The sequence below is a fragment of the Mytilus galloprovincialis genome, chromosome 6, assembly GCF_965363235.1.
Source record: "Mytilus galloprovincialis chromosome 6, xbMytGall1.hap1.1, whole genome shotgun sequence".
Lineage (NCBI taxonomy): Eukaryota > Metazoa > Mollusca > Bivalvia > Mytilida > Mytilidae > Mytilus > Mytilus galloprovincialis.
Window position 1 is genome coordinate 32,215,557 of NC_134843.1, and position 25,023 is coordinate 32,240,579.

General features: G+C 30.7%; 1 long non-coding RNA gene across 1 annotated transcript; it reads left to right on the forward strand.

Moving 5' to 3' along the window:
• Nucleotides 1-438: 438 nt before the first annotated feature.
• On the forward strand, nt 439-15,405 carry LOC143078088 (uncharacterized). Its single transcript, XR_012979045.1, has 5 exons — nt 439-626; nt 1,785-1,850; nt 2,977-3,063; nt 13,262-13,389; nt 15,103-15,405. It is a non-coding gene; the product is annotated as an uncharacterized LOC143078088 (long non-coding RNA).
• Nucleotides 15,406-25,023: the final 9,618 nt, after the last annotated feature.

The following is a 25,023-nucleotide window of genomic DNA, read 5'->3' on the forward strand; positions in this document are numbered from 1 at the left end:
AATAAACAATATTGAACTATGAAATATCTGGTTCTACCCAAGCTAAAAAGTAATGAATAAAGCGGCCAGAAATTTACAGTTTGAATGATACTTGATTACTTACATTGCCTTATTACATGTTCATTTTGGACTTTTTCGGGGGAATAAAGTAAAACATCTTTAAATTAAACCGTATTTTGAAAAACAAAATAGTAGGTAAACATATTGATGATTTTTTGGATACAGATAACAGATCAAGGATAATATGATTTTTAGTTTATTTAATGTTACTCAAATATTCTCTGAGTATGGTTCTGTTGGAAGTATTTGACAAGAAAAGTTATGCTTGGTCATTGTAATCTGCAAGCATTATGTATATATTTTGTTGATGAAAAAGTTGCTTATTGATTCTACATGCACATTTTAACTGCTTTAACTTTTTTTTATATTTAGTAAATATGCAGACCGTAACTAACAACACTGAGCCAACCACTGTGATGACAACACGAACAGGAAATCTAAAACCTCAACAAATCTTCCATGTGAAGACATTTAAGGTTTTAGGTTGTCTGCAGATTGTGCTCGGCGTAACTTTAATATTACTGAGTCTAGTGGATTTCTTACCTACATTAATACTCTCTGAATGGGTAAATATGTTTCATTGTGTTGAAAACATGCATTGCTGCATTAGATTCTTTAGAGTACTACTTAAGTACAAACTCTATCTTTAAAATTGTCATGATGATCATATTGATTTTTATCCGGAGGCTGCCTATTCAAAGTCGGAAAACTTATAAAATCATGGCACCCTTTTTTGGTGCTATTTGGTATGAATTACTTACTAACTATCTTTAATTACTTCTGGATTTAATATGTTTGCTTCAGCTAGTTTGTAAATATAACGAGTATTAGTTCAGTGATAATGGACGCCATACTAAACTCCAAAGCATATACATGAAGTCAAATTATAAATCATAAACGACCAGTTAAAAAAGAAGTCCGAGTCCGATATCAGAATAGGAAACAAAAGAAACTAAGCAAAATGACAATAATACATAAATTAACAAAGGACTACTATTAGTTACTAAAATAAGAGCTCATGATATCAATTAACCTGATTGAATGACTTGACCTTCATCAAAGGAGTATCAAGCCAGAATAGATATGCCTACCGAATATGCTCCCTTATATATAAATAGAATCGTGTGTGTCTAAATTATATCCAAAACATAAACTGCCGTAAAACAAATTGAAATGACATCATTATAGTTAAACTTGATGTACCGGCGCCAAAGACTGCAAATATATATAGTTTGAATTTTATTGACATTGTTGTTTCAAGGGAGAAAAGGCAATGATCAAATTGGTCCCACGCAAATACTTTACAATGGTTTTGTAGGCAATTCGTTTTTTCGCTAGTTTTCCGTCATTTTACTTTTGTTTATTTATGTAAAAATTCGATCATTTGTCGTATATTATGGTTAATTTCCCCTAGAAAAAATGCAAAAATTTAATTTATATGGAATATTGACAACTTACTTTAAAAAGAAGAAAAAACAAATATTTATTTCAAAGGTAAACTTTGGCTACCTGTAGTAGACAAATCCAAACATTTGACTTTTATATCAGCACCAATGACTTATCGATATGAAAGACGATACTTTTATATAACTACAATTTAACTTCCTCACTAAAAAAATATACAAAAGACATATTTCGCTGTTACTGAATTTATCTCTGGTTAATTCACAGCACAGTACAACATGTATACAAATAATCAAACATTTGTGAATAATTCATTATAGTTTGTCATGACTGGATGCTTACCAATCTGCATGTCAGAGAATACCAAATCAAGCTTGAAATGCAGGGTAAATATAATCGTTAGATTACTCTTGATGAATATAGAAATACAAATATCTACTATCGTTATCTTCAAAGCTACGAAAAACGAGTGATTACATTCTCATGTTCAAAATGAAAACTAACGAGAAGACAGAACTCTACGGAAAAACTTGAAACAGAAATTACTATTTATCAAATTGCAAAATCAAAAGGTTAAACACATCACACGATATAATAACAACTGTAATATTCCTGGATTGGTACAGTTCACATGTCTGACTATTAAAATGAACATTGCAATGTCAAGTAAGTAATTAGAATTTTTATGTATGAACTGCGTTCGTGACTAGGTAGTGATAAATTTTGCGTTGAAAGTAAAATCAGTGCAACTTTGGACTAAGTAATGACAATCTTTAACTGATAAAAGTTAACAAGAAAATGAGAGTTGTCAAATTTGATGTTTGAAATAGCTTAGTGAATTTAAGAATCGTCAGAAAGTAGATTAACAAAATGTTGGATGAGTGTCAATGAGGCAACAATTAAGGACGACCAGCACCTTAAATACCCCTTACAAAAAGGACTACTTTTTAAATGATAATTTTCAATTCGACTCTTATAAAAGAATTAATAACAATATTTCTAAAAGATACTTATACAGTTGTTTCATTATGGACCAAATTCTTCAATAGTCATCAACTACAGTTTGATTATTTAAAAGATGCTAGAGGCTTGCATGTGGTTGAGCTTTTATGAAAATGTGTGACATTTGCCGCCTTTAACATAAACAAAATGATTATATACAATAATAACTAGACGTCTACTTGGACATGTTCGAATAAGTTGGGGGAGGTGGGGGTTGTTTATTAGACGTAATGTCGATAATGTAGATGCTATTTCTTATAATTGTTACTTTTAATAAATTTATCTTCTAGATAAAAAAGAAAATATGCATACTAAAAAACATCATATCAAAGAAAAAATACGATGCTATCAACATCAGAATTGGTGCGATAACAACTTACAGTCTACAAAACCATAAATGCATAGAATATATGATGATCATGACATGCACGCATCCTATCAAAATTTGGTAAAATTACAACATGAATAAGGGATCTTCATTTCATAAAGGACGATTATTTCTTTCTTCAGAAATCTTCTTTTATGGTGTGTAGTGTTATTGGAGCAGTAATTTTTGGCCCGAGTATATTTATGTTATCACTACTTACAGGATCTTTAGTAAGTAGTAATATTATGACGTCAAAGTCGTGATCATAGTTTTATTAACTAGAACTGAATATCAAAACTGTTTACATTGAGTAACAAACAAACAATTCTCACCTGACGTTGGCTGACGAAAACTATTTTAATTTAATGTCTTCTATTTCACGAATATGTGATCCACCATGACATTTGCAGGCTTATGGAGGTAGAACGTCATTGTTAGAAAAATTATAAACATGATAAATATCGAGATTCAATGAAATACGTATTTGTGAAGAAGAGATAAACACTTTCGTTGGCTTCTTTTTTGCGGACGCCGAACTATACATTTTTACAAGTTTTGAAGAAGTTTTACTTTATCGTTTGAAGTGAAAAATATTTGAATCTACAATTTAAATTGATACAAAAAAAAAATCAAATTCTGCTTTATAGATTTCCTTTCATAAATGATAAATGAAGTCTGAAATATATCCATAATAAATGCACCGTATCAAATGCATCTATAAGAGTACACCTACTTATAAACTGTTACGCGTCGCTTACTATGTATAGAGACATGCATAATAAATCTAAATTAAAAAAAAAGAATTCTTAAAGCTTACTTCGATACATTTTAAAATAACTTCATTTCAACAAGTTTAAATTAAATGTTCTAAAATAGAGCTACAAAAAAACAAATAATTCTCTGCTTTTCTTTCATAAATGAAGTCTGAAATATATCCATATAAATAAATGCACCGTATCAAATTAATATATGAGAACACCTACTTATAAACTGTTACGCGTCGCATACTATGTTTAAAGACATGCATAATAAATCTAAATTAAAAAAAAAGGAATTCTTAAAGCTTACTTTGACAAATTTCAAACTAACTTCATTTCAACAAGTTTAAATTACATGTTCTAAAATAAAACTAAGAATTGTTTGCATTGTAGTAAATTTAAGTCTTTCAAATTTTATTCAAATACGCTATTGAACATCACTAAAAGCCAATAAATACATTAATTTTGTGTTTTATAAATTATTGGCTTCAATAAATAAAAGTCGTCATAGAACAGTCTCATTTTCATACCGGTATTTGAAATGTACGGAAGCATATAATTTTTTCTTCCTATGTTTGCGTTCAACGCAAACCTTTGCGAAATAACGCAAACCTTTTGCGTTACAACGCAAACCTTTTCGAAATAACGCAAACCTTTGCGTTATAACGCAAACCTTTGCGATATAACGCAAACTTTTTCGTTATAACGCAAACCTTTTGCGTTATAACGCAAACATTTGTTTTATCTTATTTCTTATTTAAGATTCAAAGGAAACAGTAGTTATTAATGGAGGAGGCTGTATATATTAAAATTTATCACCTTTGTAGTCATTGCAAAGTAAAATGCTTGAATAATTAGATCATATCAATGACTAATAATGAGCAGAATAATATAAGAAGATGTGGTATGAGTGCCAATAAGAAATCTCTCCATCTAAGTCACTATTCGTAAAAGTAAACCATCATAGGCCGAATTACGGTCTTCAACACGGAGCATTGGCTCACACTGAACAACAAACTATAAAGGTCCCCAAAAACGATATCCATGTTACTACTAGTATATATATTACAAAGAAAATTGAGTAAATTGAGGTTATACCTGAGAAAAAAATCAACCCTGCTAATATAGCTATAACCGAATATAAGTATACTTCCAAAGTAAGCTCTCGTTTGAGAACTGTGTAAAGTAGGTTAGATTCAAACAAGCTACCCTTTGGCAATAAATGTATAGAATGAAGATGTTTTATTAATAAAATTATGTTCTCTCTATTCAAATTGCTACCCAAACATCTTAAAAATACTTCATTATATTGAAAAGAAAATTCAATGACTTTCTATCAAAGAATCTTGATCATATTCTGAGATTTAAAAAAAAATGTTTCCTTATTAATTATTCATTTTAAAGCAGAAAGATCATTTTGTCTATTTGACTTGAAGTTTTCAGAATTGTATGACATTATTTTTGATCTTTCAATTTAAATATGACTATATACTAAACTATATCTATTTTCTGATGCACAAATCAGTCTTAATTTATGTATAATTGCACTTCAAGTATTCCATTATTTCTATGCATATTTATTATAATGATTTGGCCTTGTATTTATGTTTCTACTAGTAAATCACATCCGAAATGAATGACAGACGGACATATAAACAAAACTGAATGAATAATTGAAATCAAGACATTTGCGTTATAACGCAAAGGTTTGCTTTATAACGCTGTAGGTTTGCGTTAAAACGCAAAGATTTGCGTTATAACGCAAACATAGGAAGAAAAATTAAATAAAAAATGTGTGACGCTAATACGCTTCCGTAGTACTGACTCGTTTCAAATATGTTATTATATTAACATGACAGAGAGTTTTGTTTCGGAATATTCGATAAATATACAAAACTCAAATTTTAGACAATGTACCCTCCTATAAGCCTGGAAATGGCATATACTTAACGGCGATTTTCTCACAATGACGTTCTACCTCCATAAGCCTGGATATGTCGTGGCTGGTCACATATGATCTGTCTACATCACTCTTTGATTGTACAATAGAAGTGCACAATCGATCTAGTTCTTTATTAAAATTTTAATTTTCGAAATATTTGCAATTAATGTATTAGACTGTTTAAGTAAATATTGACATAATATGTGGTTTATTTGAAAATTTAGACAAATACTAAACAATTAATTCATCTTCAGTTAAATTGTTCAACATGGCAACATAAGGGGTTAACTACTACAAAAAAACTTGGTGCTTCAACTTTTGTTGTTTTCAATTAACATGATTAAACAGACACGCATAGTTAAATCGACTATTTAGAAAAAATACAAATACAAAATTAAAGTTCAATTCTTCTTGAATAATTGATAGGTCTTTCCTTCCATTTTCTTTTAATTATACTGTCATTAATAAACATATCATATATATTGATTGATTAATTTATTGATTAGTTGGTTGGTTGGTTGGTTGGTTGGTTGATTGGTTCATTAGTTAAACACTTGATATAGGGTTAATTTAAACAAGCGAAAAAAAGAGACATTAGATTCCGTATTAAACACATGAAACGGAAACATGCATTGGTTGATTGGTTGGTTGGTTAAATATGTTGGTTAAACACGTTGGTTGGTTAAACATGTTGGTTAAACACTTTGGTTGGTTAAACACGTTTAATAGGCTCAATTAAAACAAGCGAAAAAAAACACCTTGGATCCCGTATGAAACACATGAAACGGAAACATGCATTGATTGATTGGTTGGTTGGTTGGTTGGTTGGTTGGTTGGTAAAAAAACACGGTGGTTAAACACGTTGGTTGGTTAAACACGTTGGATAGGCTCAATTAAATAAGCGGAAAAAAAGAGATATTGGATCCCGTATGAAACACATGAAACGGAAACATGCATTGATTGATTGATTGATTGGTTGTTTGGTAGGTTAAACATGTTGGTTAAACACGTTGGTTGGTTAAACACGTTTAATAGGCTCAATTAAAACGCGAAAAAAACCCTTGGATCCCGTATGAAACACATGAAACGGAAACATGCATTGATTGATTGATTGATTGATTGGTTGGTTAAACACGTTAGTTAAACATGTTGGTTAAACACGTTGGTTTGTTAAACACGTTGAATAGGCTCAATTTAAACAAGCGAAAAAAAAGAGACCTTGGATCCCGTATGAAACACATGAAATGGAAACAGTGATTGATTTATTAATTGGTTGGTTGGTTAAACACGTTGGTTGGTAAAACATGTTGGTTGGTTAAACACGTTGGTTGGTAAAACACGTTTGATAGACTCAATTAAAACAAGCGAAATCCCGTATGAAACACATGAAACGGAAACATGCATTGATTGATTGGTTGGTTGATTGGTTAAACACGTTGGTTGGTTAAACACGTTGGTTAAACATGTTGGTTAAACACGTTGATTGGTTAAACACGTTGGAAAGGGTCAATTAAAACAAGCGAAAAAAAGAGACCTTGGATCCCGTATTAAACACATGAAACGGAAACTTGCTTTGATTGATTGATTGATTGATTGATTGATTGAATGATTGATTGATTGATTGATTGATTAATTGATTGATTGATTGATTGATTGATTGATTGATTGATTGGTTGGTTGGTTGGAATTCAAACACACATAAAACTGTTTAAATAGTGCCAAAAACACATAATTTGATGACCTTGACCTTTGACCTTGTGACCTTCGTCAAGGTCATTGCTCCACAAGGTCATTGCAAAAGACCGTATGGGTCAAGGACCTTTTGTTTAAGAGTTTTGCCTAAAAATGGCTTTTTAAAAACCATCAATGGGAGTTATGTCCCTTACATGATGGTAAAATCAATATAGTCATAATGTAAAAAAGTTGCCCCTTGAAGTACCAATCATTTTTCACTGCTTAAATTTTCTGTATCTATAACCGTTCAATAGTTATAGGGAAATGAAAAACTTTTGAAAATTTAAAATATGACCTTGACCTTTGACCTTGACCTATATTTTCAAGTTTTGGTCCAATGAACTCAAATCTGAAGACCCGCAGTCTTTACGACTTACGGTTCATGAGATTTATATGCATATCGAAAATTAAAATATTCAAGGGGAAATAACTCCTATAGTAAGTCACTGGATCGCTTCGGTTTAAATTATTTGAAGCTGTAACTTTTGGCAAGGAACATTTAAAAAAAACCATTTGCCGCTAAGTCTTATAGTTTATGAGGAGTAGTGATAACAGTGTTTTTTGTAATTGGGGAGATAACTCCTATAAGGTAAACAGTAAACCTTGGTTATTCTAATACAAGATAGATATTATACCCCTGATACATGATACCAAAGATCATTTGGATATGTTGCGTACTTTTCTTGATTTTTGACTTTGAAAACGGACGAGGAAAAAGAATAATAATAAACAAACGAAATACAGTAAGGTCTTTCCATTTAAGAAAGGAAAGACCTTAATAACGTTCACTTTTTTGTCTCATTTAGAATTTTTAGATTCTATTTGATAGGTTTATTTTTACTTACGGGAAAAGTTTACGACTTCTAATGTTAGAAATACACGATGATCCATACTTTTTATTAAATATTTAGAAAAAAAAAAAAAAAAATTTTGGCAAAGTGAAATCTTTCTGTGATATTATAAAGTGAACATTTTTCATGAAAGGAAATTTAAAAAGACAAGAATATACATGTTTTATAAAAATGGCATTGAATCTTTGAACATATCACTTTGCATTTCAAAACAGGCAATCACAACTCAAAATAATGCAAATGTCTGTCACATCGTTTGAGAAAAAGAAATCACTTATAAGTGTTTAAACAATTCACCGTAGAATGATGTACACAGATAATATTCGTGAAATAAAATCCATTCAATTAACGATAGTTTCCTTCAGCAAAGAAAAAAACCCAAACAGACAAAACAAAAATACTTAAAGGAGAGAAAACTGTGCAACTTATAATCATCTTGACAATACAAATTATTACTAAAAATACATAAAGCTTGTGTACTTCCATTTAATCACGGAGAAGGGAAGATAACTCATAGTATCTTATTTTAGTTAGGAAAATTAATGACATTTTCATTTTTGTTCTACTTCAGGCATGTGAACAAGCATGGTGACAACATTATTCTTTTTAATTTCTTAAAGCATATTATCAAATCTGTCTCCTCATATTGTATTTTTCGAATTACAACTTATAGGATTCTTTTATTCTCAAAGAAATGATTTTTCATGAATAATTACATGCAGAATTATTGAACTTTGGACAACTTTTAACATTAATTTAAGCATTGTGACTAATTCTTTTTGTTTAATTTATGAAGAAAACATATAATTTTTATTATATATTTTCAAAATCGACTTATTTAACAATAAATCCCCCCAATAAAAAAAAAATCCGCTATAAACAAGCTTTGCAGGACCTTGACTTAGAACAATACATACAAAAAACCTCCGACATGTGACTGTTCCCACTCTCCGTATAATTACAATCCCTCTATTCATTCAATGAATGGGGATCTTAACATTATTCATTATGAAAATCTCCGAAAGGTGATTTCTCATGGTCCTAAGTTTAGAGAACCCCAACATATCAATTGTAACCATAACTTCAAAATAAATATAGATCCCATTGAGGACTACACCAGATCATGGGCTAAACGAGAAGAGGTCGAACTGGACACTTTGTGAGAATGCGTCAAAACCATCAGGTCTCTGATAAAATGTCGCATTCACAAGTTAAAAAGCTGTGTGAACGATCGACCAAAGTCCGTTTTCAGGGACAAAGAGGCCTTGAAATGTCTATCATCTCTTCATGATAAGTATGTTGTTGTTCCTGCGGTAAAACACATCAAATAATATTGTCTTTGTATTTAAATCGTATTTCTACGAATGTCTTGTAAAAGAATTAGGTATAAATAAGCAATCAGGCAAACTCACATACAAAGACATATACGTTGACAAGGATGAGATTTTAGCACAAATTCCTTCATGGCTTCAATGAACATTACATTGAACACCTAATCGGAGGACTTACCTTAATTGTATTGGATACCTAAGCTTCATACAATTCCGTAAAAACAACGGTATATTGCTGGCTCATCTGCATGTTCCACTTAACAATTGTCCATTAGATTGATTAAAATTCTGTCCGCAGTGAAAGAGGATCTTCAGGAATACTGTGAAACTGTTTACGCGCGTAGTGGTATTAACCATATGTGGATTCTTAAAAATTCTAAAGAACTTCTACACAATTTTAAATCTCGGTCTTTTTCTGAAATTTGTTCTATCAAAACTTTTGATTTTGCAACCCTGTATACCACAATTTCCCATGTAAAATTGAAAAATCGCTTAAAAGAAATAATCCACGATGTCTTTCAACATAAAATAGTAGCATACGCTATATAGTATGCTATACATTTATTACTTTGGATATCATAAGGTATATTTTGTTAATAGTGAAAAGCAGAAAGGTAAAACATGCTACACAGAAGAACAAGTGATCAGTATGCTGGAGTTTCTTATCGACAACATATATGTTGAGTTTGAGTGCTCCTCTGCTTGCCGACCTCTTCTTATTTTCATATGAATCGGAGTTCTTACAGACACTTGTCAAAACAAGAGGATCAAAGAAGCCAGATTATTTAATATCATTTTAAGATATATTGATTGTGTTTTTCCACACATAATCCGATTTCGGCTTCCTCCACTTCATTTTTAGACTTATATCTTGAATTTGGCATACACAGTAATCTCAGTACCAGAATCTATGACAAACGAGACGATTTTAAATTTGAAAATAAATTTCCCCCACCTTAATAGCAATATACCAACTTCACCTGCATATGGGATACATGTATTTTCCAACTTATTCAATATTCAAGAGCTTGCAGCTCCTACTTAGACTTTGTAAAACGTCATCAGTGTCTGATCAGAAAGTTGATGAACCAGGTGTATGTCAAAGAACGTCTCATCCTTTTTCTAAAAAAAGTTCATCTGAAGGTACCAAGACCTTGTTGATAAATATTCCGAATCAACTTCACAAATAACACATGATGGTCTTGGTGTATAGATTCTGCGTATTGATGTTGTTTATCATCTTAACAACGTGTTATATTGTTCTTTCATTTGCCTGTGTTCTATTATTAATATTACTTTTACTGTTTGATTATTTTACGTGATATACATTAAAAGTGGCTCGGTACTTAAACATCCCGTCAATGAGTTTGTATTATCTTTCATTTTTGCTGGTGTGTTTTGTGTATGCGACTTTTTGTGTTTCTTTGGTTCTTATAACGTGACTCTGTACTTTAAAAGATCCTGTCAGTATGATCTTGTTCTATAATTTGTCTTTATGATATATTTCTATTATGAATTACAAAATAAGTTGAACCACAAACGTCAAAATTATTCAATCGCGTAGTGGAATGAACTATTTGTGGGATCTTATAAATTCTATAGAACTTTTTGGACTATTTTAAATCTCGAACTATTTCTAAAATTAATTCTTACATACTTTTGATTGTTTAACCCTGAATGCTAACATTGCCAATGTGAAATTTTAAAATTGTTCGTATAATTATTGAACGACAAAAATATGTGACGTATGAAATTTTCTGAAGTCTGACACGCGAAGCAATGAATGTGTTTGTAGATAGATGTTTTTGTGTTCTGTGAAAGTGTTCCTTTTAAAATTGTTACACGATGATGACTGCTGTACCCATATTTTGACATATTTATGTTTTATGTCTGTTTAGTTCACGCATCATTGTAAATATAACGGAATTTGATGAGACTGTCAACAAAATAAGAGGTTTAGCGATATAAAACTAGGTTTAAGGTAGCACAATACAAAGATTTTTTCACTCCCAATCAGACAGCTTTAAACTGATGTAATTCATTTTATCCTTCTTTATATTTTATAAATGAGGTACCAATAGAAAGAAGAAAGATTAATCTTTCAAATTGTGATAATTTCATTATGACATAATTATTATGTAATTAGCTGCTATATTGTGATGTCCACACTTGAATGAATTTAGCGTCTTTGTTCTTCATAGCATCCCAAAATATTTTATAGATTCTTGTACAACACAGCTTGACCTCCAAAAATGTGTCTCAGATTTCCAAAAATATCAATAGAACAAATTGTATACCCAATCGAATTTAGTGGTCTCTTATGAATTGATGTTGCAAACTTCATTGAAGATTTATGAGAGAATGAAATACAATAGGAAAAATCTGAGACACAGTTTTGGAGGTCAAACTGTATTGTGCATCTATAAAATATTTTGGGATGCTATGAATAACAAAAAAGCTAAATTAATTCAAGTATAGACATCACAATATGGCAACTAATTACATAACAATTAATTTTGTAATAATTATGTCATAATGAAATTATCACAATTTGAAAGATTAATCCATCGTCTTTCTTTTGGTACCTCATTTATAAAATTTAAAGAAATATGAGTGGAATTACATCAGTTTAAAGATGTCTGATTGGGGATGCAAAATCTTTGTATTGTGCTACCTTAATCCACCGTTTTCTACATTTGAAAATGCATGTACCAATTCAAGTCAGGAATATGACAGTTCTTGTCCATTCGTTTTTTATGTGTTTTGTCATTTGATTTTGCCATGTGATTAGGGACTTTCCGATGTGATTTTCCTCTGAGTTGAGTATTTTTGTGATTTTACTTTTTGTTGGTAGGGTGGTTTTTAGACCGTAAGTAAAATAAAGTATAATTACCTTTATTAATAGAACCTGCTTACAATGTCTTAGCTAACATACGAAGTACTTGTTTTATTTTGGAATAATTTAACTTTGGATGTAACGTGTCTTCTGATTGACTGACGTTGTTTTGTTTGTCAGCTCATAGTCATAATTTAGTCATGTAACCGTGACGTCATCAACGTTTTTTCATGGTTTGCTCCGTTTAAAAATTAAATTTAGAATTAAATTATAAGAAATAACTGATATTTTCTCTGCTTATTCGAATTATTAAAAAAAAATATGGTGCAAACCTTAACATAACCAGCTACGCGGGTTATTCAGTGTGCACCATATTTTTGATGTTATTTCTTCATAAACATAAAAAATACAACAGTCATTCCTTAAGTAAAAGCAGGAATATTACTTAATTTGTTCATACGATGCACTCGTTTTTTTTTTCTTTATTTTCTGAAAATAACGAAACATACTTTGCAAGTAGGAAGAAAATGATTTGTAATCAACACTGACATTTAACTTGATATCCGCTTGTGTTTTATTGTAGACATATATGCAGTTCAACATTTTTATTACATTTATCTTACTAAAAGATTGGGGTTTGCATATGTACGTAACGCCGAATTCCGATGTCATACTGATGTCCATGGCTTCAAATATGATATGAATGAGAGATCTACGTCATGTGCAAAATCTATACTCGCCTTCTACAGGTTTGAAGTTGTCATGTGCACACTTTGAGACTTACCTGAATATAAACGCACTCTTTAAATGCACACAGCATGCTTGAAAGAAATACAATGAACTTGCTTAATGACGTGACTTTCTATATTAAAAAAAAACGGATTTCGTTGATTAGCGAAGAGGACCAATTGTAATTGTGGGATTGCCTAAATACAAAATGCGATGTTATAACACACTTGTCAACATATAATTTCAGCAGTACGCTAACACGTCGGAACAGTGGTATGTTTTATCATTTTCCATAACCGCATTGTCTGTAGTTCTCATAATAGTTACAGTTGTGTCAGCTTCCTTCTGTTGCTGTTTGGAACATAAAGTAAGCAGGTATGTTTAATCTATGTTGTAAAATATTTTAAGATTTTTGTATTGTATTATTTGTATTTGCTCTGTAAATACTTGAAAGTGTGTGTAATGCTTTATCAAATTACAAGATGCTAAGGTAAATGATAGTATGCGACCGAAAATTCTAAAAACTTAAAACTGAAAAAATAAGCTGATTTGGTATCATGAAAATTACAACACGACAACTATCCAATTAAAAGGTCCAATACATTAGAAGTTATCAGATGTAAAAATCATCATATGACCTTCACCAATAGTAAAGACCGATTGTATAAGCTTATGGTATCATATGTTTAATTTAAAGAGGCAAGTTAATAAGCATGATTATAGTTTTATTCTAAAACGGCAAACAACAAATACATAATCAGTATGCATATCATATAAAATAAGAATTTATAAGATTACCAATGAGACTACTCGACAAAAGAGACCAAATGACACAGAAAATAACAACTATATAGATCCCGTACGGACTTCAATATATATTGACAAAAACCCATACCATATAGTGTGCTTTTGACGAAGACATTACTAAGTTGATAAAAATGTGTCTAATCAATATATTCTTTTTGAACCATCAAAAACTGTTTAAACCCCCAGCAACAAAAAAAATGTATCAAAATGACAAATGTAAAACAATATTATAGAGAAAACTAACGACCTTATTAATGTTTAAACTAACAAACGAAAAACAAATGTGTTACACATCAACACACGATAACTACTGAATAACAAGCTTCTGACTTTGGACAGACACATACATAGTATGAAGTGGTCCAACAAGTTTCTTTGTGCCAAACCTACTCCTCACTTGAGACCGTGGTGTAACAGTATCACATAAGAGCACACTAAATAAAACATTTTAAAAAAAACTAACTCATCCAATGGATACAAATAGAAACACATATTCAACAAAAACACAGTGGACGTGGACGGGTACATTTACATCCATACAAATCAAAGACACTAAGTACACATCTGAGTCTTCTCGCAGTTACTAACAAAGCCAATAAAAACCAGTGAAAGAAGTCATGCTATGCTAATCTTGTAGATAAAATGTTATACATTCTATTCAACGAAAAGGAAGCAAAACATTGTGAGCAAGCAGATGGAGTGAAATCTTTCACCACATAGAAGGGAACATTTGATTAAATGTCCCACAAAAAGTAAAATCACAAAAATACTGAAATCCGAGGAAAATTCAAACAGGAAAGTACTTAATCAAACAACTAGATATAGCTACACGTAAATACAAACCATATATTACTACAATGTCCCTAACCCTTCAACACGAGGAGTACAAATATTTTATATCTTTGTAACACTTTTTGTTTGAATTTAAGTTTTTACAACAATAGGTGAACGACCATTAATTTCAAGGTAGGAAGGGGAATGTGGTTTATGGTTTTATTTTATAGATCCGTAATTTGATAAAACAAATATTGTGGTCAATCAAATGTAGATTTTCTCCATACCTTATAGTGTTAATTTAAAAAAAATATCATTTGATTATTTGCGTTAAAAACAAAAAAGGATTAAGACATAAAGCGTTAACCCCCTTTAAGTTAAATGGTTGATTCCTAACATGTATTGTAAATTTAATTGCACATTACATTTTGTATGCTACCTGACTTGTTGATATCTCTCTTTAAATGTTAAATACATAGAAATACAATTATTTCATTTTTTTTGCAGATGGTTGTTTGTATGAGCCTTTTACAGCATTGAATGAATTCAAATGCACTTCAACACCAAATTCAGGCAACAAGTATGCTAATATTGATACATACGACAGAACAGTACCTGCATCCTGGAGCTAAACATTACAACTTTGTTGTCAGAACTGATCAAGAGTTTGTTTATCCACAGAATCCAAATGTTTGTAACTCTTTTCCATCAATATATATATATAAATGCTTTGTGATGAAATTTTCATACGATAATCAGTAGATTTAGAATAGTTGTTATCTTTGATAGATTCACGCAATGTACTCGAATTGCTAGACAAAAGTAAAATCACAAAAATACTAACTACGAGGAAAAGTCATAAAGGAATTTCTCTACTAAAACGACAAAATCAAACGATCAAACACAGAAACAGTATGGTTAACAAATGTCATATTTCTTTCTTTGTACAGGTATTTTCTGTAGAAACTGTTTGATTTGATATGGATTTAAAGCTATCTAAAGGTTGCACTTTGTAACTACAGCTGTTTCTCAAACCACGCTTCTTTTGGGGAGATATAGAATATTCATAGATAATTAATTGTGTTTACATACTGGTTCCCAAGTATAATATCTTAGTTTCATCTCATCGAGTCATTACTTGGGAATGTTACCAGTAAATTTACATATCCATATTGTTTATACTGTAATCTGTGGTAATCCTACAGTCAAAGTATAGATAGTTAAGAAAGTTCGTGTTAGTTTAAACTCTTAGACGTTCAGGGCATGTCAACGTTGAAAATATGCAGCTCAACTCTATCTTTTGACCTTTGAAATAAATTGTAGTGCATATGAACTTTCCATTCTCAAATATGATTTTTTTTTTAAACTTCATAGTAAAAGTGGTACAGTTTTAGCTGTAAAAGAAGTTCATATGGGAAATTGCATTGTCAATATTTACGGAAATGCCACCTTTATATCCCACTTATATATGACATTCGACACATTAGTTTCATCAGGCGAGTACAGCCATAAAGTTGAGAGCGGACGAAGATAAGATTTATACAAATTATTGTACATTTTTGTCAAATAAATAATTTTGCAGGTTATTTATCATTTTGCACTTTAAGTTGTATGGAGTTCAAGATTTATTACTTTGGATTATGATATAGTGGGTTGACAAGCCTCTCTTGAGTCCATCGGTTATCCTGGCACGTAGACGTGTCTCATGATTTGGGAGCTTCTTCTTCTGCTATGAAACGACCTTAGGTTAATTAGTTTGGAGTTAAATTTGTTTTCTGTTTCGCCGTCATTAAAACGTGTTTCTGCTCATAACAAGTTAAAGTGTATACGTATGCTAAGGTAAGGAATGTACGGTATCATTTTTCTTAAACTGATTCATCGTAACTTGAATGTGAAATGACAGTACATTTCACGGATTTGGCTATACGATTTGGACCTTTTGGATTATAGCTCCAAAAATTTAAGTCATTATAAAAGATGATATATATATGAAAGACATAGGGTCTTTTAATTTAATGTTGTTGGTTTATTACCTTGGAATTGAGGTTAAGGTCGAAGTAAATTTGACGTTCTAGATTTTGACCTTTGATTCCTCTAAATAGGTCTACATGTAGACATTTTAAAGCCACAGGACATTTTGCATTATGTTGCAAGCCATATGACATTGAAAAAAGCCAAGCGGAAGAAGCTATTTTTGAACTTATTTGATTTTAAAGTTTAAATAAACAATATTTTAAAATCGTTTTACAATAATCTATAATTTGACATAAAAATTGACAAATTTTACTTTTTTTTTATTATTTCCATCTCAAATATATCGTTTCGGTTAGAAAGACAAATGAACCAGTTGTTTGGTTTATAGATATAAGAACATCAGTGTGTAGTATTTGCAACAGCATTTTCAGTATCTTTGAACATCGGTGTTCAAACCCTTTGGGATATTGCCAATATCCTGGCCTAGTTATATTGTGAGTAACAAATATCAGCTTAAGGTTTCGATAAATAATGCATTTTATGAACCGTTGTTGTTGTGATCAAAGAAATTATTTTTCAGTTGGAACAATTTTTTAATTGGGATTTACATTTACAACTTTTATAGAAGTTTACGGCATTCGGCTTATAGACGAACACATAGCACAATGTAACTGAGAAATTTAAGTCATTATAAAAGATAGAGAATAAAATAAACAATGATTTCAATGTAAATGTAAATACCGGAAAACTATATTTCAATAGATTATGAAATCGTCTATAAAGATTTCTGTTTAGAAAATAAATGAAAGTTCAAACAAACAAATGCATGATGGTCGATTAAGTACAACAACAGTCAATTGTCTTCGCATTTAAAAGTGTGTGATCTGAGCATCACTGATGAGTCTTATGTAGACGAAACGCGCGTCTGGCGTATAAAATTATAATCCTGGTACTTTTGATAACTAATTACTACGGAGAGTTATCATGTTACAGATACATAATCATCTTCTTAGATTAAAACGAGATTCCTTCTTACTATTAAGTCAATATATTTTTTAACATTTGTGTAATAAATCAACTTTATAATCTAAATGGCCCATTTTTATTCGTGTTTCCGAAATTTATATTTTCATTTATAATCCAGGAACATTGTAAATCAGTGACGTATTTTTGAAATAGCAGCATAACGCCTAACAATATTTTGCACATTTGATATGTTTTATCTATATTTTTGTGTATGATTTATATTCTTCATTTTATTTTTAACTTAAACTGAACCATTTAAACGTATGTTAAGTTTTTATCAATCTAAGGGTAACAGTTTTAATATTTTTAAAAACTATTATATTGGGTTTTCAAAAAGTCCTCATCACTAGTACAAAGATCTTATAAAACGTAATTTTTGGTACGTTATATTTTTGGTGGAATTAATTTTCATTTTTCACGCCACGTTTATGTTTCTTTTGATAAAGTAGCCATTTTAACTATTGTTGATTTTACATCATATATTCTACTTCATATATTCTATCACTAATGCAGGAACATTGTTGTGTCCTTTTCCTTTTATTACTGGGAAATGTCTCCGTCTTATATTTAATGTAAAGATCACTCCTCCTTTCAAACCTTAAATTACACACTTCCCAGTTAGTGCCATTTTTACGGAAAATAATGCTTCGTTATATTTCACAAAACGTTCATCAGAAAGTACCGAGAACAACAAATATATACTTGTTTTTATACATGTTAGAATTATGTTCGCGGTTCAAAATACGTGGTTTCTGTAAGACCTGACCAAACCACGTTTGAAAAATCTCATCCGGAGAACCAGACAGATTTATCGCTGGTGCCTCGTTTGAAGTCGTTAGTAAATTATCCTTATTAGTGTCCAGTGGAATTAATAACTGCTCCGAAATGTCTTTAGATGTTGCCTCACCAATGTTTTCGTAAGATCATATTTCAATTTCAACGATATATGTCTTCAGATACTGTCAACATTTATAGTCATATTAAAACAAAACTCATGTGTATTTTAAACAATTTAGAACTACCTCTACATTGTATAAAATACACATGAGTTTTGTTTGATGTCTGATTTTACAAAATACGTATAAAAAGCTTTTAAAAAATACCTGATGCAATACAGTGTCTAGAATCTGGATAATTTTCTTGATCAAATCTTTTGCTGTTCTATGTTGGTATCGTATCTCTTAATCGTTGGGTTCGTGTTGTTTATTCTTTGGTTTTCTATGTTGTGTCATGTGTTCTGTTGTTTGTTTATCTTTCATTTTTAGCCATGGCGTTGTCAGTTTGTTTTAAATTTATGAGTTTGACTGTCCCTTTGGTACCTTTTGTCCCTCCTATAATCGTCTACACTTTATTCTTTATTCTATCGTACTAACAATGAAGGTGGTGCTACGCCGATGTCCACAACGATTCTAAAAAAAATAAGATGTTTTCTTGACTCTAGGTATTTTAAACCTAGGGAAAACATAACCTTTGCAAAACATTTTGAATATTTTTTCTTAAAAGGTCGTTACATCTTAATTATTTAAACCACTGTAATATTTTTGTATTCCTGCGTCACTGATGAGTCTCTTGTAATCGAAACGCGGGTCTGACGTACAAAAATTGAATCCTGGTGTCTTAGATAGCTTAATGGGAAAATATTTTATGGATTTGTTTTATAATTCTAACAGTTGCACAGTCTTGTTTTGTTATAGAGGTCATAACGTTCAAATGATTAATATATATAAGAAGATATATAAAGAAAACCATTACAAGTCTAAGTCTTCAACACGCAGCCTTGGTTCACCCCGCTAAGAAAGCTGTAAAGTACCCCAACAATTACTACACGTGTAAACCATTCAAACGGGAAAACCAACGGGCTTATAAATACAAATGTATATATAAAAAAGGAGAAACGAGAAACACTTATGAACCACATCAACAAGCGACAACTACTGAATATCTGATTCCTGACTTAGAACAGGTGCAAAAACAATTGCAGCGGGATTAAACGTTTTAATGATACCAAACTACCACCTTTATCTGAAACAGTAGTGTAACATCACAACATAGAAAGTCACACTATAACTAGAATGAATTAACTCAATCAAAAGAAATATTAACACCTGTGAACATACACTGAAATAAAATTTAGAATACTGAAACTGAAAGACTACAATTGACATTTTTTAACATCTAGAACAGAACAAGTTATTTGCAAAACTCCCAGACCCATTCTTACATGATGAGTCTACGTCTTTCTTTTAATCAAATCGTCATATCGATGGTCTATGTATTGACACTGCATTTTATAATTGGTAATTTTCAATTGTAATGCGCAACTCGCACGTCGGCAAGTCCTGATTCACATTCTATAACTTCTGCCTAAACTTTCAGTTCATTTAGAATCGCATTTGATGTACTGTTGAATGTTTTACTATTTGTCTATTATCGACTTGTTTTAGTGGATTGACTACTTAGTATTATTTAGGTTATTAAATTTGTTTTAATGAGTCTAGAAAATAATAATCAATTGGCTTGAGGAAAAGATCACACAAATACGACATGCTGGACAATTATAAGATGTTTTAAAGTTGTGTGCAACACAATGTCATAATTGACCAAAGATCACTAGAAAAATCATAGATACTTATGGAATGATTAGAACTTTCTTTTTGACTTTGGAGTTACATTTGCTTGACACTTTTATTCATGAACAACATCATACTTGATCGTGACCTTATTCCGGCATGTATATATTTCATCTAATTGCGTGCAGTTCAGAGAAGAAGAAGAAAGAAAAACGAAAATTCGGATACGTGTTTTTGACATTTCATTATGCATAATATTTCGTGAAAATATTAACAATATATTGTGTTGAATTTTATTATTGATTTTTGTATTTTGTGTGCTACAATTTAAAGGGGTTTTCTGGACGTAATAGGTCGATATGCTCCTCTAGGTCGATATAACCTCGTATTGACCTCAACCAAAGGCTACAATTGTTATATTATTAATCAACAACTATTGCATGAACAATGTAAAATTGGGGATTTGTAGAATGTATTTTTAGTAACATGCTGTATGCCCTGTGCAATATGCTGTTTTTGACCTACGAAAAGCTTAACACAACAGTATTGGCGTGCAATCTGAGTAAATACAAATGTACATGTGATCAAGTTTTAACGAATCACAAATCCTTAAAAATATTGGATTAATAATATTCACAAATATTCATGCAATAACCCTATAATACAATGGAATAAGCCGATAAATGTTTCCATCGTCATTGATATGGACACCAGATATTGTTTTATTTAACTCAATGGAATCCAAAATAATTTTTCCTAGTCATGATGAAGTTTTACTTGATAGTGAAGGCATCGTTACATGGAGTGCTTATTTAAATCTGGTTACTTACTGCCATATTAATACAACAATATATCCTTTTGATAGCCAAACTTGTTATCTTGTTTTTTTTCCAAACTGTATTTAAGTGACCGATACCACTATCTCTGCCACAACGACTCTAACAATATTACTGAAAGTTATGTATCAAATGGCGAATGGAATATTCGAGATATTCAACGACTAAATAAGACTTAATATTCACTTTTATGTACTTTTACCGACAGAATTTTCAGAGTTAGTTTGGAAAGAAAAACTGATTACTATTATTGGACTTATGTTGTGCCAATGATTTCCTTAGCAGTTGTAGACGTTGGAACCTTCTGGTTACCTGTTAAAAGCCACGAAAAGTTAAATATTTGTTTGTTTGTATTTTTGTCAATGGTCTATTTGGTTACAGTAGTGAACGACTCCATGCCTAACACCTCAGACGATATATCAAAATTTGGCACACTATTGTGGTGGTTTATACTGCTGAGTGGTCTTATAATTTTAACGAATATCTTTATCATTACCATGGTTCATCGAAAATGCCCAAAATGGCGTCAAACAGTTGTTTTTGGAATAAAACATTGTTTAATCAGCTGCTGTATAGGATGTTTAAAGTTCTTTTTTTCCAAAGTATTTCTATTGATAATTCCGATATTAGCACTATATAATCTAAATAAAGAAAATAAGAAAGTTACTGAAAAGACTAACACAAACTTGCAAGATGAATCAACTGAGGCGTCATCATTATTAAGTACTGGTGATGGAATAGAGCTTCAACCAACTGGAACAAATACAGACCAACAGGACCCTGAAAACGAAAGTTCAAAAGATACGGGTGCGTGTGTAAAATCCAATAATAGTAATAAGATAGTTAAAGCCAAAATAATATTTATCAGATATTTTATAGCCAAAAACAAGATCTTATATTTACATTTTGCAATGAATTATGATTTTTTTCTCCAAAAATCATTTAAAAAAGAACATGACGTAAAATAATGTTGATAATCTTCTTCACTAAATCATTTGTTACTTATATCATTGTCTGTTACCTTCAATCTAAACAATAACTTTTTAGAAGGTAATATACTTTGTAAATGTTTCCATCGAACCATCTTCAATTTATTTAATTCTAGTAAAAAATAAAGTTGTACAATGGTTTCAAATGAAATTCTGTCTGTAATGGTAAAACATTTAACCATACATTTATACCAATCGATTTCATAACCTTTTTCTTCACTAATCTGTTATATGCAACATGTAATAATTTATTTGACAAGAAAGAAATGTCAATATAATACCACTTATGACAACCATTGTCATTTGACATTGACTTTACTTCTCGTTGAATTCTCTGATCTAAGACACTGTAACCAATCTTTTGAAATTGCGATTTTCAAGGATGTCAACTCAGCTATCCAGTTGGATTTTTTTTTCTATTTTTTGCAACATAACATCTTGTAAAATTTCACCATTTTCGTCTAAAATATCATTGATATAAATCAAATTACATTATCTATTTTATTTTCAAAATTTAATTTCTCACATTCTTCATTATTATGTCCATTATAAATCCATATAGCTTTTACAGGTTCATCTGCTCAGCTAATGTTTGCAATTTTGTCATACCGCATAGTCAGCTAGCTATAAAAAGCTTATTTCAATTCAATGCGTTTTCTTATCAAATTTTATCTGAAACCCTTATATCTTCGATATTTTGAAGTCTCAGTGCCGATTTTTCAACGGATATGACAAACAGAAGAGCAGATAAAGTACATCCTTGTCATATCCCTCTTGAATTCTTAAACATTTTTGAAATCGACTCATTATTAATAATACATGTCTGAATATCAGTAAACAAAGTTTTAACCCAATTTATAAATGATTCATTGAATCCAAAGTGAAATAAAGTATCGAACATAAATTTCCATTCAAGAGAGTAGGAAATGGTGGATTAAACCTGGTTTCATAGCGCTAAACCTCTCACTTTGTACGACAGTCTCATCAAAATACAATGCGTGAACTAAACAGACATAGTAAATAAAATAGTCATAGTATGGGTACAGCAGTCATCATCGTGTTACAATTTTAAAAGGCAATACATTGCTTCGCGTGTCTGACGTCAGAAAATAGTATACGTCACATATGTTTGTCATACAATGTTTTTACAAACAATTTTAAAATTTCACATGATCAATGTTAGCCTACAGGGTTAAAAAATCAAAAGTATGTAAGAATTAATTTTCGAAATAGACCGAGATTTCAAATAGTCCAAAAGTTCTATAGAATTTACACGAATCCATAAATAGTTCATTCTACCAGCAATTGAATGATTTTGACGTTTGTGGTTCAACGTATTTTCTAATTGATAATAGAAATATGATAACATAATGACATATTATAGAATAAGTACATACTGACTTTTTTAAATCGACAAAACAAAAGCCTCTTCTATATTATATATATCTGCATAATCTATAATATGTTGTATTTGCCTTGAATTAAATCCAATGAATCTATTTTGTATGCATCCTGACTGATCTGTGTTAATATATTTGGTAACACTTTTTTCAGTCGTTGAGCTAGTATATGGGACAAAATTTTAAGTTCGACGTTTAGTAATGATATAGTTCTATAATTTTCCAATTTTAACGGGTCCACTTTTATGAATATTAATGGCAAAACAGGACCCTGAAAACGAAAGTTCAAAAGATACGGGTGCGTATATAACATCATTTTTTTCAGTTTTCTTCTTGGAGATGTATTCGTCATAAAGTTTCACAAAAAATGGAAAAATCTAATTTTAGTAAATTTATCAAAGTCAATAGAAACACTCGAAATAAGTTGTCAATACTCTTGTGGAATTTTGGTAAGGCCAAATCCTCTTTAGAAATATACCAATGCTTTTTTCCTGTAACTTTAGGCTTGATAAAAGGTTTTAAATAGCTCATATTTATGGGGTCACCGACTTTGATTTCGATTTAAAAACGCCATTCTGTCATGGAATTCAGTAATCGTAACTTGTTGTTAATAGCCGTGTACAAAATCTTAAAAAGTTGATATAACCAAGGAGGTTATATGAGAAGGAGAGAGGACGAAAGACAATAATTACACATAAAATGTTACCGACCTTTCTGTAAGTGGGTGTTAATTAGTTGAGATCGTCTCTTTCACAGAGGGAGATTTTGTCCTCATTACATACCCGAGTAAGAACGGAAACACCCGAAGTCTCATGAACTGACCAGATGTCCAGTTATTGATATGTTAAAATGATTTTTTGTGATATTTTTTATTAAGTAATTAAAAATTAATATTTTATATTGAAAGTAAACTGTAAACTTATTAACAAAAGAAATGAAACGAATATTCGTCTAATTGCAGTCAATGTTAATATCAGCAGAAAATCACTTTTACGTTGTTTCCGATAAATTTCTCTATGTTTCAATTGCAAATATTCCTTCCGATCGTTACCGGTCACCGTAACTAAATTACTTTGCATATCCGTAAATTTTCTATGATTATAACCTGCCATTTCTCATAAACAGAAATTGAAAGGTGAAGAGAAAATCTTAGTTTAAAGCAATGTAGTGTTGAATAAAAATCGTACACTAACTTTCCTTTAAACCCTCATAATTTTGTCATTTCTTGATCCTTTTTCACAGTAGACAGACGATTGATTTTGAAATTGCGCGTCAAATATTTTTCAATATCATTTACACCTATACACTGCATTGTTACCAAAAATACACCTGAACTTTTATGAACCAGTCACTGATAACAATCACGTGACATATACAATTTATCTAATAGATCGAACTGCTCGCGGTAACAGCCTGGTACATCAGAGGGCCATGTCAAATGGGTAATAAACATGTCGGTTTCTTAATAATTTTATAATTTTTCTCTGATCAAATCGCTATTCTGGGGATGCTAATTTTGTATCAAGCAGAGTGTCCACTCTCCTTCTCATATAACTTCCTTGATATAACATACAAATTATTCGTATGAAAACTTTGCTGTTAGTAGAACTATTATTATTAAAATAATTATAAC